Source organism: Sorex fumeus, unplaced genomic scaffold (genome assembly GCF_029834395.1).
Source record: "Sorex fumeus unplaced genomic scaffold, SorFum_2.1 ptg000044l, whole genome shotgun sequence".
NCBI lineage: Eukaryota > Metazoa > Chordata > Mammalia > Eulipotyphla > Soricidae > Sorex > Sorex fumeus.
Window position 1 is genome coordinate 72,145,204 of NW_026606101.1, and position 18,318 is coordinate 72,163,521.

At 53.6% G+C, this 18,318-nt stretch overlaps 1 protein-coding gene across 1 annotated transcript in view; it reads right to left on the bottom strand.

Moving 5' to 3' along the window:
* The window catches only part of RNF13 (ring finger protein 13), a 68,839-nt gene extending 50,734 nt beyond the window's left edge, over positions 1–18,105 (bottom strand). Inside the window, exon 1 of the mRNA XM_056121359.1 lies at positions 17,987–18,105. The gene's annotated coding sequence lies outside the window, so the exon portion shown is untranslated. The remainder of the gene's footprint in view (positions 1–17,986) is intronic.
* Positions 18,106–18,318: the final 213 nt, after the last annotated feature.

The window sequence follows — 18,318 nt, forward strand, 5'->3', positions numbered from 1 at the left end:
TGAAGTATGTCTGACTGGCACTAGTATCAGAGTACTGGTAGCCTCACAAGAGCTAGGAAGTGTTTCCCCATGGATGGCAATTTTGAGAAAGACTGAGGCAGTGCCCAGGGAAATTATACACGGGCAAACGTTCAGTCCTTGCAAGTGTCCACCCCAGCTCAATTCCCAGCAATACATGGCCCCTGAACATCTCCAGGTAGGGTCCTAGAAGTACCCCCCCCCCGGACCCCAGATTTGCCCCAACTGGCTGAGAGTTCTGGGAGTGACCCCAGAACTTTAAACTCCACTTTCCTCTACCCCTCAAAAAAAACCTGATGTTAAGTCTTCTCCATTAAATATCTGGAGATTTCCACCATTAAGTGACTGATCCAGGGCTTTCTTTGCTTTTTTTTGGGGGGGGGGGGACTGGGGAAATTTTTTTTTCTATTATTAATTCAGTCTGTTCAGAGTCTCTATGTCCTCCTGATTCTATCGTGGTCGGCTGTATAGTCCTAGAATTTAATCTATTTCATCTAGATTATCCAGTGTTTTGCTTATCAATGTTTATTGTATTCTGTCATGATTCTTTTCATTTCTGTGAAATGGGTAATAGTGTTCTCGCTTTCATGTCTGATTTTTACTTATTTGAGTCTTTTTCCCTAGTCTTTTTCCCAAGGTTGACTGTGTTGAACTTTTCAAAGATTCAGTTTGTGATTTTAATTGTTGGGTTTTGGTTTTCTGTTTCGTTTTGTTTTCATCACACCCAGCAGTGCTCAGTACTTACCTTCTGGCTCTGTGCTCAAGGATCACTACTGGCAATGCTTGGGGACTATTTGAGGTGCCAGGGATTGAACCTGGGTCTGCTGTAGGCAGGACAAGTGCCTTATCTACAACTGGCACTCCAGTCCGAGTTCGAGATTTTGTTGACTTTTCTCTTGACCTCATTTTGAGAACTTGGGCATCCTGGCCAGCACACGTGATTATCTTAAGAGTACAGATGCCAATTACTCATCTAATGCCAGTCTGGTAATTACAAAATGAACAACTTCCCCAAGCATCACGGTTGAAATCTTTCTAACCACACGCTGAAGTCTCTGAGAATCCCATCCATAACCATCCTCAAACTTATACTCTAGAACTTCATTTTTTGAATGGAAACACGATTTAGCTGAGTGTTTACTATTTTCAGGAAACTGCCTTCCAAATAACTTTCAATCCTGATGATGACTCAGATTCTGGCACCAATGAGGTCAGTGCCAAGTAACTCTCATTAAAAGGCTGATCATCTGCAGGAAAACGCCTCCTAGAAGATTCCTACAGCTTGTTTCTCAAGCTGCAGTCCTGCACTTTGCTGATCGCTCAAAAACCGGACCAAACTAGTCTCCTGCTAAAATCAGGGAGTTTATCCTAATTTACAAACATTTTTAGTGGATGATCATTTTAATTGGCTCTGTCCCATAAATGTATTTTATTCCACAATATGTACCAAAAGCAGCGTGCTGTTTCAAATAGTAACCAAAATAAATAAGTGATCAGCTAGTTTACTACTCTCCTGTAAGTTTTATAACAGCCAAATCACATCTCACCTAGTAGGCTTTTTTTTACTAAAATATGCTCATTGTCTGGGGCTGGAGCAATAGCACAGCAGGTAGGGCGTTTGCCTTGCACGCGGCCATCCCAGGTTCGATTCCCAGCATCCCATATGGTGCCCCGAGCACTGCCAGGAGTGATTCCTGAGTGCAAAGCCAGGAGTAACCCCTGAGCATCGCCGGGTGTGACCCAAAAAGTAAAAAAAAAAAATTTTTTTTAAAAAAAGCCCAATATGGTCATTGTCCCACAAGCGTAACACATATATACCACACATACACATGTATGTGCACACACACATATTTATAAGTCTTTTCCAAATGCATTGACAGTCTTAACAGTATTCCTTAAAGAGCAACATGACTTCTAAGATTACTGACAACTGGAACAAGAACTGCCTCTAACACCATATAAGCTCATTAACAGCCAAATAAGCTCATAAATCTCAGAAGGGAAAGAGAGCAACACACCACAGAGACGCCTCCACGGCCCGCACCACACTGTCTCATCCAGGGCACCCCAGAGGGGGGGGCAGGCGAGTCCCTCTGCTTGCCCCAACAGAGCCCCAGCAGCCCAAAGCCTCCAGGACTCGATCACCGCCGTGCTCACGGCCAATCTCCACAGGCTCAGGATGAGCCTCAACCATGAAAATGCATCAACTATAACACTCAGGTATGTGGGTTTTGTGACCGAAATCTTCAGGCTCACGGAGTTGGGAATGGGCGACCTCACCTCAACCCCCTGTGCTTCAGGAGCCAGTGGCCACGCCCACGAACTGCCTCTGGTGTTATATAAGCTCACTAACGGCCACGATCCAGAGACTCACAAATACGTCGTGGAAGAGACAGACCAACACGCCGCCGAAATGCCTCCACATCCCAAAGCCACCATTCAGTTAAAACTTAATTCTGACTGTTAATTTTATATCACCCTATTTAAAATCTTAGAGCAGCATCTCACAGTCTACACCACTGATGTACCAAGAGCAGCACACAGCATTAGGTGGGGTGTAATGCAGAAGACAATGAGTATCAATCAAAAAAAAATTGGTGCACAAGGCTCAACCTGTAATAACATATTAGTAATCTCTTATACAAAGGCTTACTGGCTCCAAAATGAGATAAACAATCGTCAGGCACTTTCCTCTGAGGAAACTTTTTTGGATCATTTTTAGCTTATTCTTCATAACAAGCAATACAAAATAGCTTTTTTAGTACTTGCTTTGGGGGCAGGTTTGCGTAGTGGTGGGAGAATTCAAAATAGTGGTGGTGGGATCGATGCTGGAACACTGAAAGTAATGAATTATTATGAAAAAACTTAAATTTAATTCAACTTTAAAAAGAAATAGCATGTAAAAATATACTATAGCAAAATTTCCATAGCACATGCTGGTTTTAACTTCCAGAGGAATATTTAAGGTTGTCATAAATGAAAGTGATACAACAAAAAAAGTCAACTTTTTTAGCAAAATTAATATGCATAATAGTTCTTTTTCAGGGAACCCAAAGGCTGGTGAGATCATTTCTCTCCCATGAAGCCATCCAAACTAAAAACAAGTCTCAACCCTGCTTTTAGTATTACCATTAAAGCAAGATTCTATTTACTGTGTGTGGGGGGGGGGGGGGTGGGGTGCTCAGAGACCTCTGCAGGTGCTCGGGTTCCTCCTGGCTCTGCACTCAGGAATTCCTCCTGGCGGTGCTCAGGGGACCATATGGATGCTGGGAATCAAACCTGGGTCAGCCACAAGCAAGGCAAACGCCCTACCTGCTGTACTATCGCTCGGGGCCCCAAAGCAAGATAGTGGCTGCTTTTTCTAACAAAGGAGGAAAAACAAGCAATTTTTTTTTTATTTTAAAAGCTAACAAACAGGTTTCTTATGCAACACTTAGTTTTGTTTTGCTTTTGGCTTTCTGGGTCACACCCGGCAATGCTCAGGGGTTCCTCAAGGCCCAGCACTCGGGAATTACCCCTGGCAGGCTCGGGGGACCATATGGGATGCCGGGGAATCGAACCCAGATCAGCTGCGTGCAGGGCAAGCGTCCTCCCCGCTGCACTATAGCTGGCTCCGCCCCCCTTACGCGACATTTAGTCATCCACAAACTCATCCCTCTCCTGCAGAAACAGCAGCGCAGCCCCCCTTCTCCGCGGGGGGCGATTCAGCCACGAGGCAGGCACTGGGCCCTCATGCAGCAAGTGAGGCAGAGCGGGAGATGCTCCGTGATGACTAATGGGCCGGGGCCGCTCCAGGCCAAAGGAGCCACACTGCAGGCGGAGGGACCTGGGTCTGATCCTGGCACTGTGACGGGAACCCACAGATGGATCCTTGGGAACTGGAAGCCCCTGGCAGTGTACATGCATCAGACGAAAGGGCCCCAGGTTCAATCCCGCCAACCTCTGAAAGCCCAACAGCGGCCTCTGAGAAGCACATCCTGAGCACCACGACCTGTGTGTCCCCTGAGAGCACCAAGCATGTGAGCACCCCAACCACACATGGACAGGAAGCAGGGAAGGAGGGGGGAGGGAAGGAGACAGGAAGAAAGGGAGGGACAGAGGGGAGGAAGGAGGGAGGGAGGGAGGGAGGGAGGGAGGGAAGAAGGAAGGAAGAAAGGAAGGAAGGAAGGAAGGAAGGAAGGAAGGAAGGAAGGAATGAATGAATTCTGGAGAAATTCCCATTTAGAGAGGGAGGTGGGAATCCAGAAAAGTGAGGAAACATTCATCACAGAAATCATCCACCATCTGACTTCCGAGATGAACGTATGACACGGAGTGGCAGGAGGAAAGGGTACTTCTGAGAAACAACAAAACTTTTTTTGGTGGGGGGGAGGTTCCCCCAGAAGTACTTAGGGTTACTCTTAGCTCTGAACTCAGGGGTCACCCCTGGTGGGTCTCAGGGGATGATGTGGGATGCAGGGGTCACGCCCAGGCCGGTACCCAAGGCAAGCGCTTGACCCACTAGTCTAATCTTTGCCACACCAGCAATATTCTTATCACGCCTGAAGCTACCGTCATTTGGGGGGGGGGGGGGGCTGGAGGGGGGAAAATCCTCATTTTATTTTGTTTTGTTTGTTTGGGGGAGCATATCTGCTCCCAGCTCTGGGCTGAGGTGGGGGCGGGGGTGAGCATGCAGTGCCAAGGCCCCCTCCTCTGAGCAAAGGCTGAGCTTCTCACCCTCCTGCGCCCTCTCCAACCCCGTTTCAGTTTTCATTTGTCCACTAGTGGATCTTTATGATCACCTGTAAAACGCTTCTGAGCCACAGAGTGCTGTGTGGCATGGCCGGTGACCCTCAGATCCCCTAAGTCAGAGTGGGGAGCGCTACCCATTGAAGACAGAGACACGAATGCTGACGGGAGGGCCGGAGACAGGCCGGCAGGGACCCGGGCTCAGTCCCCACCCCCACCAAGGGTCCCAGGACAGACCCCTGTGCGCAGAGGCAGTGGGGAGCCCCGAGTGCTGTCTGGTGTGGGCACCCCACCCCCGCCTCATAGAAACAATGGCTAACAAAATCTCCACAATTCTCTCAAATGCCACTGCTATCTACAGGGCGAGAGGCTGCCACCAGGAGCACCACACACACACCCCCACACACACACAATGCAAAGACAATCAACAATAAAGTGGCTTGCTCCGGGAGCAGGAGCTGAGCCAGCATTTAGGGAACTGGCAGAAAATTCTGGCTTTGAGGGCAGAGCGATAGCACAGCGGGGAGGGCGTTTGCCTTGCATGCAGTCAACCCGGATTTGATTCATGGCATCCCATAGGGTCCCCTGAGCACTGCCAGGAGTAATTCCTGAGTACAGAGCCAGGAGGAACCCCTGAGCATCACCGGGTATGACCCAAAAAGCAAAAAAAGAAAACTCTGGCTTCTCAGAGGCTGAATCCACCGCACGAGAAGTTTTGTTGGCAGACTGCTTCACTTGGCGCTCACCACCAGCACCGGCCGGGCAACAGAACCGAACCTGCTGCCCCGTGCCCCATTAAGCACCTGGCCCAGAATATCTTTCCTCTGACCCTTAGAGCAACCTCGTCCAGGATAAACGAGCGAAGGCCATCAAGATTGGTGCGGGCCACTGTTCACAACAGCCAAAATTTGGAAAAAACCCGAGTGCCCGAGAACAGATGACCAGTTAAGGAAACTTTGGCACATCTACACAATGGAATACTATGCAGCTGTTAGAAAAGATGAAGTCATGAAATTTACATACAAGTGGTTCTACATGGAAAGTATCAAGCGAAGTGAAATGAGCCAGAAAGAGAGGGACAGATATAGAAAAACTGCACTCATCTGGGGAATATAAAGTAACAGGATGGGAGTGGAACACCCAAGAATACTTAAGTACCAGGAGATCTGCTCCACGGCTTGGAAGCCAGCAGCACATGCTGGGGGAAAAGGCAGTTCAGATAGAGAAGGGAACACCAAGTAAAAGATGTTTGGAGGACTCGCTCGGGATGTGAGATGCATGCTGAAAGACCGAACACGATGGCCACTCAATACCTCTATTGCAAACTACAAGACCCTGAAGGAAAGACTGAGCAAAAGGGAATGCCCTGCCACAGAAGCAGGGTGGGACGGGGGGAGGGATACTGGGATCAGCAGTGTTGAATGGGCGCTGGTGGAGGGATGGGTGCTCGATCATTGTATAACTGAAACCCAAGCACGAAAGTTTGTAAGTCTACAACTGTACCTCATGGTGTTTCACTAAAAAAAAAAAAAAAAAAAGGATTGGTGCAGGCCAGCCCTCGTGGTCCTGGGAAGGGGCAGGGGCCCAGGGTCACGTGCGCGTGTGTGTTGGGGCAGAGCTTGCCATCCACCCGCACCCACACGGCCCCTTCCGCTGGGGCGTGATTCCTGAGCACCCCAAAGACCAGGATGTGGTGCAAGAAGATGCCCTGAGTTCCGGGCTGAAACGTGCCGCCGAAATAGCGGGGCAGGGGGCCACCCAGACAGCACAGGCCGCACGGGCAGCTGACCCCATCCCATGCCCCCCGCCACACCGGGCAGTCCCCCAGCACAGCCGGGCTGCGATCAGGACAGTCACTGAGGGCACACCCCATCCCCAAGGTGGCCACTGCCCTGCCCTCTGCCATCCCTCTTTACAGGGGCGGGGGGGGCTGGGGGGGCTTCACCTGGTGGACACAGAGCTCCTCTGGCTCTCTGCTCAGGAAGCATGTACAGTGCAGGCGGAGAAACCAAGGTTAGCCTTGTGCAAGGCTGGCACCTTACACACACACACACACACCGTATTCCTCTACAACTCCCTAAGCCCCAGCCCAGCCGGCTCCTGTCCCTCCTGCTCACACATGCACACAGTCACACACAGTCACACAAATCACACACACACACACACGCTCATACATGCTCACACAGTCACATACACGCACTCAGCGCCCCAACTGCAGCAGGCTCGGTAGCTGGTAGCGAGGCCGAAATGTCAAAATGGGGGGTTCTGGCCGGGGTCCGGCCTTGCCTTTGAACCCTAGGGCCCTGCTGAGCTCCTGGCCACGGGGATGGGACGGGAAACCAGTAATCAGCCTCAAGGAAACGGCAGTCCTGTGACTCACGGCCTGGAGGCCACAAGGCGCCCGCTGCCCTCGGTGGCCCAATGGCAGCGCCCGGGCGCGGGGAGGGCTGATGCTGCCAGCTGGAAGCGCCGACCCGCAGCCCCGGCCCGGCCCGGCCTCTCCCGGTCCGCGGCTGTGTTTGTGCTTCTGGGCTTAGGCCACGCCCGGTGGTGCCGGGGGCGACTCCTGGTTCTAAGGAGAGCTGCCGGTGGGGTGTTTGGTGACTTCTAGGTCCTAAATGTAACGAAGGGTGGACTTCCTCAAGTAGCGCTGCCCTCTTTCAGGCCTCACAAAGCTACCAACTGAGGCAAGCTGCATGGTCTTTCCGAGGCCCCAGGAAATGGAGACGGCGATTAACAGCCAAGCCCTATCCCAGCGTCCGCAGGCAGTACGCGCTCTGCGGGCACCGCGGTTCTCCGTCAGGAGCCTATCCCAACACACCTCTTAGTTGAGAGAGAGAAGGAAGGTTCCCAGCACAAGTCCCGCTGGGGGCTGCAGAACAAGAAGGGAGATGAAGGCTTACGCATGGCTGTGGTGGCCGGGACCCCAGTGCAATCCCTGGCACCACACACGGTCCCCTGAGCACTGACCACAGAATAGGGAGTAGACCCTGAACAGTACAAGATGTGGCAAAAAGAAAAAATATATATGTGTGTGTGTGTGTGTGTGTGTGTGTGTGTGTGTGCATGGGCATGTGTGTGTGTAAAGAGCTGTCATGAAACCCCAGCTGAACCCATGAACTCAGGAATAAAACCATTTCCACTCCGACATGTGTGAGCCCAGATACAAAAGCAGCTTACAGAAGTGAAGGGGGAAATTTTCTTAATGATGGTGGAAAAAAAAAAAAAACCACAGCCAAAAGAAAGTAAAACCAAATGACTAAAGTTAAATCTAGATCACACTGAAGTTCATCACATTTGACCTCCCCTTTTCTATGTGCTTGATTTGACTCACAAAGTCCTGCTTGCTCAGAACTGAATGGGTGAAGCCTTGGGTGGAGAGTTCTGCCACAGACACAAAGATGACCCAGCGGCCGCAGAGGGTTAAAAACAGCTCCAAGGGGCTGGAGCGATAGCACAGCGGGTAGGGCGTTTGCCTTGCACGTGGCCAACCCGGGTTCGGTTCCCAGCATCCCATATGGTCCCCTGAGCACCGCCAGGGGTGATTCCTGAGTGCAGAGCCAGGAGCAACCCCTGTGCATTGCCGGGTATGACCCAAAAGGGAAATAAATAAATAAAGACAGCTGCAAGCACTGGGCCCAACCGGCCCTGGGGGCCTCCCAGTTGGTTCCCTGACCCTGGACCCAAGAGAGAGCAGCGCGGCTTACAGCCCGCAGTTCGGGTTTCTAGGAGCAGGATAACCTAGAAGCTGACCGCCTTCACCTAACACCTGTGAGATTCTGGGCCTTGAAGGTGCCAACACAGCCTGGGCACAGAGGCGCTGAAAATATCCGGGCCGGCACTATTCCTCACGCTCCTCCTGGCACCTGATTTGAGAGTGAAACGACCGACTTCCCAAAGTCGAACACCAAGAGCTCTGGGCTCACTGAAATAACGTCCGAGCCAGAGCAGGGCTAAGGCGAGGCACACCGGCACCACATTTGGTCCCCCGAGCAGGCCGAGGGCCACTGCTGAGCAAAGACCCTGGAGTAACCCCTGAGTACCTCCAGCTGTGGCCCCAAACCACCACCACCCCCGTCCCCCCAAAACATGAAAGCTTTAAACAGAGACCAGAGTCCATCTCAACAGTAATCATGACTTCGCAGGGGAAGTCCCAGGACCCAGGGGAAGTGCGAGGCATGCTGTAAGCCCTGGCAGCCCCGTCAGCAGCCCGGGCGGTGACTGTCAGCCCTCAACCTCCCCTCCTCCCGCCATCACCGACTGCCTAGCACTGCTTGGCAGGGTCCCCTGTGAAAAAAAACCCATCCACAAAGCCACAAACACTACGGCCTATTCGTTCCCACGTATCAGCAAAAGGAGAAACTATGTGTTTAGCTTTTTTGGGTTTTTTAATCGTATGTAGGGTCAGGGACACCGATTAAGGCATAGAACACATTAACATGACCAGGTGAGCGCGTCCCCACAGGGCCCCTGCGGCCCACTAGGTATGGCTCTGGCTCAGCACCCCTGGGCCTGAACCCCAGACTAGGAGGCCGGCTCCTTCGGGAGCGGCCCGGAGGGGAAGAGGGTGCGAGCACTGCTGGGTGTGCCTCTCGGTGTGCAAAGAAATAAGCTGTGTTCCACACGGAGAAGCTGTGTTCCCTCTTGGACGCTCTTTCTCTCTCTCTCCCTCACATCTCTCTAAACTCCCTGCAATAAAACCAATTTTGCTTCACAAGAAAAACAATGCAATCTTATCAGTCAGCCATCCACTGTCCACTGTCCTCTGGTTGTTCATCGATTTGCTCGAGCGGGCTAAGTAAGGCCTCCATCGTGAGACTTGTTGTTACTGTGTTTGGCACATGAAATACGACACAGGGAGCTTGCCAGGCTCTGCCGTGCGGGCGAGAGACTCTCGGGAGCTTGCCGGGCTCTCCGAGAGGGGCGGAGGAATTAAACCTGGGTCGGCTGGGTCGGCCGCGTGCAAGGCAAACGCCCTACCGCTGTGCTAAAATGTTCCTCAAAGAGAATAATTTTTTAAGAGACATATTTTTCTTGGGGCCAGAACCATAATTAGCAGATCTTGCACACAGCCGACCCAGTTCCATCCCCAGTGTCCCACAAGATCCCGAGCACTGCAGGAGTGATCCCTGAGTACAAAGCCAGGAGGAAGCCCTGAGCACCGCCAGGTGTTTCCCCAAAACAAAAATAAAACAAATAAAGGACACGTTTCTTCTCTCTGAAAAAAAAATAATTGCGCCACTCCTGGTGGTGCTCAGGGCTTCCTCCTGGCTCATGTGCTCAGGGGTCACTCCCGGAGGGGCTCGGAAGACCACATGCAGTGCCAAAGACCAAACCTGAGTTGGCGCATCAAGCACCCTGCCTGCTTTCCCCTGCCTGATCCCGGATCTTCTGCAAAGCCTCGCTAGTGAAGAGTATAAACTGAGTGTGGTTATTCACGGGACTCAGGACCGGCGCTGCCGTATTCACGTTAGTAAAGGGGAAGCAACACTGTGTGAGGAATCAGCAATCGGTTTCTTCAACTGGAAAATTCCAGCTTCCCCATTTCACAAAGGAGGAAACGAATCGGAAGACGAGTGCTTTATGCAAAGTCACCTAGCAAAGTGGCACCCGTGTTCTGGGGCTCCGGGATTCCCTCCGACACTCACGCTTTTCAGCTACAGTGGAACGAGTTCCACCTGAATGGCAGAGGCCAGCCAGGCCGGGCACCGCGGGCGCCTGTCGCTCCCCTACCCAGCAATCTAGGGAGGCCGGCTGCCTTTTATCTTGTTGTTGTATTTTGCTTGGGGGCCACACCCAGCCACTGCTCTCAGGGATCACTCCTGGCCGGGCTCGGGGGACCCTACGGGATGGCGGGGATCGGGCCCACCTGCAGCACTATCATCGCTGGGGCCCCAAGCTGCCGTTATCATGAAAATCTGGCCCTGGGCCTCCACACAACTGCTTTCCCCCCAACACAAGCATTTAATGTGCTACATTTGCTGACATTAGCTCAGCTGGAGGGGAAATGGTGAGACACACCCGGGAGTCAGGTAGGGGCTGGAGAGAGAACAGGAGGTAAGGCAGGTAAGGCACTTGGACTGCATGTGACTACGGAGGTCAAAAGCCTGGTTCGAGGGCCAGAGACATAGTACACCAGGTAGGGCATTTGCCCAGCACATGGCCGACCCAGGTTCAAGCCCCAGCATCCCATCTGGTCCTCCAAGCACCACCAGGAGTAATTCCTGAGTGCAGAACCAGGAGCAACCCCTGAGCATCACTGGGTGTGGCCCAGAAAGCAGGGAAACAAAAAAAAAAAAAGGCCCGGTCCGAATATCCGGCACCATCAGGCGTCTCTCCTGAGCACAACAACGCCAGGAACAGCCCCTGAGCACTGCAGGGTGTGGCCCAACCCTCCTTCCAAGTCCCAGCCCTTCCCTGAAAGTGCTCTGCAGGATCAGATGCAAACAGGTACAGAGCTATCATCTCGTGGTTAAAACTGGGGTTCTGGGTTAAGGCACTGGCCTAGCATGCAGGGGGTCTGGTTTTGATCCCCATCACCACATACAGTCCCCCTGGAGCACTACGAGGAGTGACCCCTGAGCACAGAGCCAGGGATAAGTGCGAGGTACTGCCAGCAACAGCCCCCAAAAATGTAGAAAGGCATTAGTATTTCCAGAGTTACTAGCAGTAGTTAATGTGGGATCTGGAGAGATGGTACAGGAATTAGGGCACTTGCCTGGCATACAACAGAGCCCCAGCTTCCCCAGCACCAATTATGGTGCCACGAGCACAGAGTCAGAAGCCCTGATCACCGCCAAGTGTGCCCCCCTAAAAAAAATAAATAAAAATGAAAGAATAAACAAACAAATCTCAGCATCTTTCAAAGCTCCGATTGCGAGAATCTTGACGCTCTTTTGCAGTGGTAAGTCTGGGGGTGACCAGGTTCCCAGCTCAGGCTGTTCTGGGAGGACAAAGTATGTGAGACCAAGAAAGGCATTTCAGGGGCGTTTCGGGCCTGCGGGTTCCCTCCATGTCAGCGCTTGGGCTTCTGCCCCCTCGCTGCTGTGGTGTTTCCGCTAGGGGCCACACACGGCCCAGCAATGCTCTGGAGCGACTCTCTCGGGAGGCCACGAGGCCTGAGATGGAATCCGGGTCTCCAGAATGCAAAGCCTATGTTCAGCCCACGAACACGAGGACGCATGCGCTGCGATTTGTGCTGATTAAGCCGCAAGGAAAAGGGTAGGGCATTTGCGTTGCATGCGGCCGACCCATGTTTGATCCCCGGCATCCCGCACGGTCCCCCGAGCTCTGCCAGGTGTGACTGAGTGCAGAGCCAGGAGTAACCTCTGAGTATCACCGGGTGTGACCCCCCCCCCAAAAAAAGGCAAGGAAGTGTGAGCCGCTGGCGTGGGGCGCGGGTGTCCTCATACTAGAGGACACTGGGGTTTGGGCTCTTTTCTCGGAGTTTACCAAGTTCCCGGTTCACATTCCCAAAGCCCTGGGGACGTGGCTGAGGTGCCCAGAGCAAGGCTCCCATGTGACACCTGGCTCCCAGCCCCAGCACACCGAATCGAGAAAGAGCCTCAAACATCCCAACAGCTCATGGGAGGTGCTCCAGTGTCAGCTGCGGCCCTGCACCAACGCCGGGCACCTCTCGGAGCCCAAAACACACATAAAGCAGAAAGAAAATCGAAACTCAAATCGCCATCACAAATTCTCCCTTGAAGTTCCCTCCCACCCACAGGGTATGAGACTGACACCCAAGGCCAGTAGAAACAAGGACCAGGAGGACTGGCCCAGGCTGGACGCTTGCCACAAATGGTGGGGGGCTGGGGAGGGGGTGGGTGAGGACGGTTAGGACAGAGTAGGCACCACTGTGACAGTGCGAGTTGGAAATGATCGCTCTGGACAAGAACTGCACGCCTGAAGGGAGGAGAAGGGATAGACGTGTGCACCTTTCAGTACCTGCACTGCCAACCGTAATGCCCAAAAGGAGAGAGAGAGAGCGAGCACGCAAGAGGAGAGCAAAGTGGGGGGGTGGAAGAGGGCTGGAGGAGGGAGACTGGGGACGAGGGTGCCAAGAAATGCACATCAGGGAGGGGGCCAGTGTTGGAACTGTGAGCCGAAACCCAGTCGTGAACAAGTTTGTAACTGTGCATCTCACGGTGATGCAATTAGAAAATGAAATCAAAAATAAGTAAATAAAAGAAATAAATTCCCTCCCACCGAAACCTGCTCTTCATTGCTTTTTTGTTGTTGTTGTTGTTAGTAACATCACTAGATTCCAAATATATCTGTCTTCAGCCCATACTCACAGCAGTCCCTACTGCCAATGCCAACATTTCTCAGGTTTGGGGAATCAGAGACATAGTACAACGGGCACAGTACTTGCCTTGCACGTGGCTAACCCGGAAGCAATCCCTGGCATCCCACATGTCCCCAAGCCCACCAGGAGTGATTCCTGGGTGTAGAGACAGAAGTAACCTCTGATCATTGCCTAGTATACTCCCTCCCCCCCAAAAAAACATTTCTCACCATCCCCATCATCACTAGCATCCCCGATCACTGCCATCCCCCATCCCTACCATCCCCCATCCCTACCATCCCATCACTACTACTCCCCATCTTCACTACCATCCCCATCACTACCATCCCCCGCCATCACTACAATGCCACCACCAACCCATCTCACCTCCTCTCCGATAATTAAAAACTATTCTGAATCCCAGGCTTCCCCTCCTCTCACTGATTGCTGTTCCAGGTTTAAACCCGTGGAAGTATTCTTCCAACACGCATGTTCAAACCCCATACAAGACACGCAGGGTCCCCAGAACCTGTACTCATATATATCTGTTTCTTGGGGGGAGCACATCCTGCACTGCTCGGGGGCTGTTCCTGTACTCAGGGATCACTCCTGGCGGTGCTCAGGGAACCAGTGGGGTGTCAGGCTGGGACTAGAATCGACTGTGCGCAAGGCAAGAAAGTGGATTACCTCCGTGCCCCCTCTCCGGCCTGAGCAGCCACCTGTCCTTGCCAACTTACCGGCCTGTTCCTCACACACACAGTCTTGGCAAGCTGTCTCCGATTTCCTGCTGCTGTTCCTCTGTGAGGGTGGCATCTTTACGTGGAATTCTCCTCCTCTGCCTTCTGCCCCAACGAACTGCTCACATCTCAAGGGGCCAACTATCTGATGAAGGAAGGAAGGCGGAGGGAGGCATGCCTTACTGGGCACAGTGCGTCCAGGGGAGCGCCTGACAAGCTAGTCTAACCCTCGAAGCCCACAACGCCTGACGTCGACAGCCACCTCTGTGGAAGGAGCTGCACGACAGCCAAGGGGGCTTTGCCCAAAATGCGGGCATTTCCCAAACCAGCACCTGGGCTGAATTCCCAGTCGCCGCACTAGGATTCACGTGAGTGCAGCACATTACGCATTTGGTGCCTGGATCTTTCCTCTGCAGGGCAGTGCTATCGCTTCACTGCAGTGAGAATTCCGTGAGACAGCGAGGTGCTGAGTATCTGGCACAGAGTAAACACTGTTAGCGCGACATACGCTGCGACATGTGGACTCTGACCGTGTCCGCTCTATGTTCTCACTGTTCCCTAACCAACTGGCACAGGGCAAAAGCCCTATAAAGCCTGACACCGCCTCCATACATGAGGGCAGAGCGAGGCGCTTCCCTGCTCAAGGCCGACCCGGTTCCATCTCAAGCACCGCCAAGAGTGCCCGGAGCCCAGATGCAAGCCCCCCCCTCCCCCAGAAAGTAAGAGCCATTTCCAGAATACGCGAATTTCCCAACAACGACGAGCCACCACGCTGCACAGGAAGAAACTCCCTTTCTTCTGTTTCCTCCTCCTGACCGCCGCCATGCTCGCCCCTTGCTTTCCCTTCTCCCATCATGCGACGCCGCCATACGCAATGCCACTCGGCAACCCTCATCAGACGGGGCAAAACACTCTCTTGACTCAAACTCATTTTGCCTCCTGCCTGACGCTGCTGAAATTCCCAAAAGCACTCTCTGACCGACACACCGACCACCCTGGCGTCCACCAACAAGAAGGGAGCGTGGCCTGAGAGCCAAGGAGCTAGTTCTCTCTGTAAATCTTTCACTGCAAGGACAGTGAAATGTCTTCCTAGTCAACCTAAGTTAAATACATAAATTTATCATACCCTCAGCCCTGCTCTTAGTTTGCTAAAATTAGTGCCTAAAAAAAAAAAAACCTTCTGATAAATCTGTTCCTCTGGAAGTGGAGACAGCATGCAGGGCTGAGCAGTTTGTGCTCTGCCTGAGGGGGTCCTGGTTAGAGTCCCACCCACCCCAAACTGAGCTGGGGAAGAGCCCCAGAGCACTGCCAGGGGTGGCCCCAAGATGAAATCTATTACTCTCCTATGCAGAAAAACGCCAAAGAAAGTGGGCCCTAGGAAGCTGCAGTTAAAGTGCAGTCGTGGGGCGTCTGCCTCACATAGGGTTGACCCAGGTTCGATTCCCAGCGTTCCATACGATGTCCTGAGCACTGCTAGGAGTGAACGATCACTGAGTGCAGAGGTAAGCCCTGAGTACCAGTGGGGGACCCAAAAAAAGAGGAAGGAAGGAAGGAAGGAAGGAAGGAAGGAAGGAAGGAAGGGAGGGAGGGAGGGAGGGAAACGAGGAAGAAGTTAAGGAAAAGGAGATGAGAAAAGAAAAGAGAAAAAGAAAAGAAGAGAAGAGAAAAAGAAAAGAGAGAGCACAGGAGCCAACCCGCTGGCCAAATGCTAGTTACATTCCTCCACATTACTTTAAGGAAAGTGCTTTAAGCAAAGACGGCTAATACCTTACTCCAAATCCCTCCATATTAAACCTCACAAAGCCAGATTCTATCCATCTGAATTAAAGTTCACATGGAGGGGCCAGAACACAGCAAAACAGGCTTTCGCTATGCACATGGTCGGACCTGGGTTCTATCCCTGGCATCCGATATGGAGCCCAGAGCACCGCCAGGGGCAATTCCTGAGTCAGGAGTAACCCCTGAGCATCACCAGGTGTGGCCAAAAAAAAACAACAAAACAACAACAAAATTCACCTGGAGGGGCCGGAGCATAGCACGTGTTTGCCGTGTTTGCCTTGCACACGGCCGACCCGGGTTCGATCCCAGGCATCCCATATGGTCCCCTAAGCACTGCCAGGAGAGATTCCTGAGTTCAGAGCGAGGAGTGACCCCTGAGCATTGCTGGGTGTGATCCAAAAAGGCAAAAAAAAAAAAAAAATTCACCTGGAGAGATCAAGCTGACTGGCTCAAATAATGAATATAAATATAAAGAAGTAAAAAATATAAATAAATTACTTTTTGTTTGTTTGTTTGCTTTGTTTCTGTTTGGGGGCTACACCTGGCTATGTTCAAGACTCTGTAATCAGGACCCACCAGGGATTCAGGGGATTAGATACAGAGTCAGGAATTGAACCCAGGTCAGCTACAAACAAAGCAAGTGCCTACTATCTCCCAGGCCCAACTCTCATTTCTTTTTTTTTTTTTTTTTTTGGTGGTTGTTGTTTTTGGACCACACCTAGCAGTGCTCAGGGGATTCTTCTGACCTTGCTTTCAGTGACCACTCCTGGTGGTACTTGGGGGACTGGGATTGGGCGATGGGGTATTCGGCCAGTGCAAGGCAAATGCTATAACTCAAGCCCCCCGGCTATCGTTTCTAACAGAGGGCAAGAATTGGACTTCCGTTGAACCAAGATTGTTTTCTAAGCTTGACTATATAACAGACACACTTTACTTCAAAGAATTTCGAATAATTCTTATAATGCGTCCTCTCTACAAATACCATTACAGATTAAGGACCCAAACCTGAAATCTGAAATCCCGAATTTGTGACAGTGCTTTGGCATAACAATCCACAATACCGTAAGCGTCTACATCTTCCTCATCATACACACATACTTTCAAAAAAAGAAAACTTTCTGAATTAACATTTACTTCCTAGAAAATCTTACGGGTTTTTTCCCCCTTTCTTTTCTCTCTCTCCTTCTGGCTTCTCCTTTCTCTTCCTTTCCAGGGTTAACGTCAATGGACTAAATTGATTCTCAAGTCCATTAATAAGTACCCAGGGGAGCTGCACTAAAGCTCTAACATTCCTCACCTCCTGTTTAAAGTTCTTTTTTAACTCTCGCCGCGGCTCGATTTGGTTGCTCTGGAGCGGAGCTAATCTCGTTGACCCAACAAAGGTCCTTCGCGCTTGGGAAATGGTTCAAAGGGCCAAGCGAGTGCGCCCTGCGCGGGACCCCCGGGCGGGGCAGGGCTCCACGCGGGGCGGGTCCTCCGCGGCTGCAGGGGCCCCTGGGGCTGTCGGGGTGAGACTCCCCACAACCGCCACCGAAGATGCCGCCGCTGATGAGGATGAGGAGGATGAGGATGAGGAGGATGGTCGTCCTGCTCGAAATCCCGGAAAGCCCATGCCTCACATCTGGGTCCATCTGCCCCTCCCCTAGGATTCCTCCAAGTCCCCCCCCACACACACACACCCCGTTTCTCTGGGCCCGGCCGAGTCCCCGGCAGCGGACAGACGCGCTCCCGGCGGGGACAGCAGACCATGGTCGCCGCTGGAATGCGCGGCGCTCGCGGGCCAGGGGTTCCGCGCCCGGCAGGTCGGGGCGAGGCGCGAGCCGGCCAAGGACCCCGGGCAGCAGCTGCCCGCGGTGCTGAACCTCGAGATGCAGCGATAGTTCTGGAACCTGGCGAGAGCGAGCGCGAGCAAGAGCGCGAGCCAGCCCCGCCGGCCCGGATCGGTCCGCACAAGTTGCGCGGCGCTCGGCGGCGCTCGGCGGGGCCTGTCCACTGCCTCCGTCCTGGGCCAGCGGCGCCCACGGGGCCCGGAACCCCAGGGAGGGCGGGGGCTGGGCGCCCCCAACACGCGCGCCTCCCCGCGACCCGAACTTCAACGGGGGGAGGGGCGAAGGGTTGTAAGGGAGGAGAGCCCCTCCCCCCACCGCCCCGAAGGCCGGTGGGCCGGGCCCGGGGACGGCGCGCCAGAGCCGGGGCCGGACAGCCCCTCGCGGGCGCCTTCCCGGGGGGAGCGGGCCGGCAGAGCAGACCACAGGTCAGCCCCCGACTCTAGACACGGGAGCAGAGCCGGAAAGCCCCCCGCCCCGAAGGCTGACAGGCCGCTGCCCTTTTTGCAACAGCCCAGATTCCCCGCGACCCCCAGCCGTGCGTGGGGGAGGGAAGCGGGGGGCTGCGAGCCGCCCGGGGTGCCCCGCCGCCCCCCGGGACGGAGTCCTACCTGGACGCCGGCCCCGCGACGGCGACGAGAGGCGAGGCGGCCGCGGCGCTGCGGGAGGGGCCCTAGCGCGACCCCATGGCTGCAGCTCCGCCCCGACCCCGCAGCCCGGACTGCCGGCGGCGCGGACGACAACACCCCGCCGGGCGGAAGTCCCGCCCCGCGCGCCCCATTGGCCCGCGCCGGGAGGCGGCGCCAGCCCATTGGGCCGCGGAGCTGCTCGTCGGCGCCGCTTCCCACTCGCGCGCCGGCTGCCCCGGGCCGCTCCGGCCCCGCTCGCGGACGGCGCCGGGTTCGCGTCCGGTCGTCGCGCTCGGACCCGCGCGGTCGGGGCG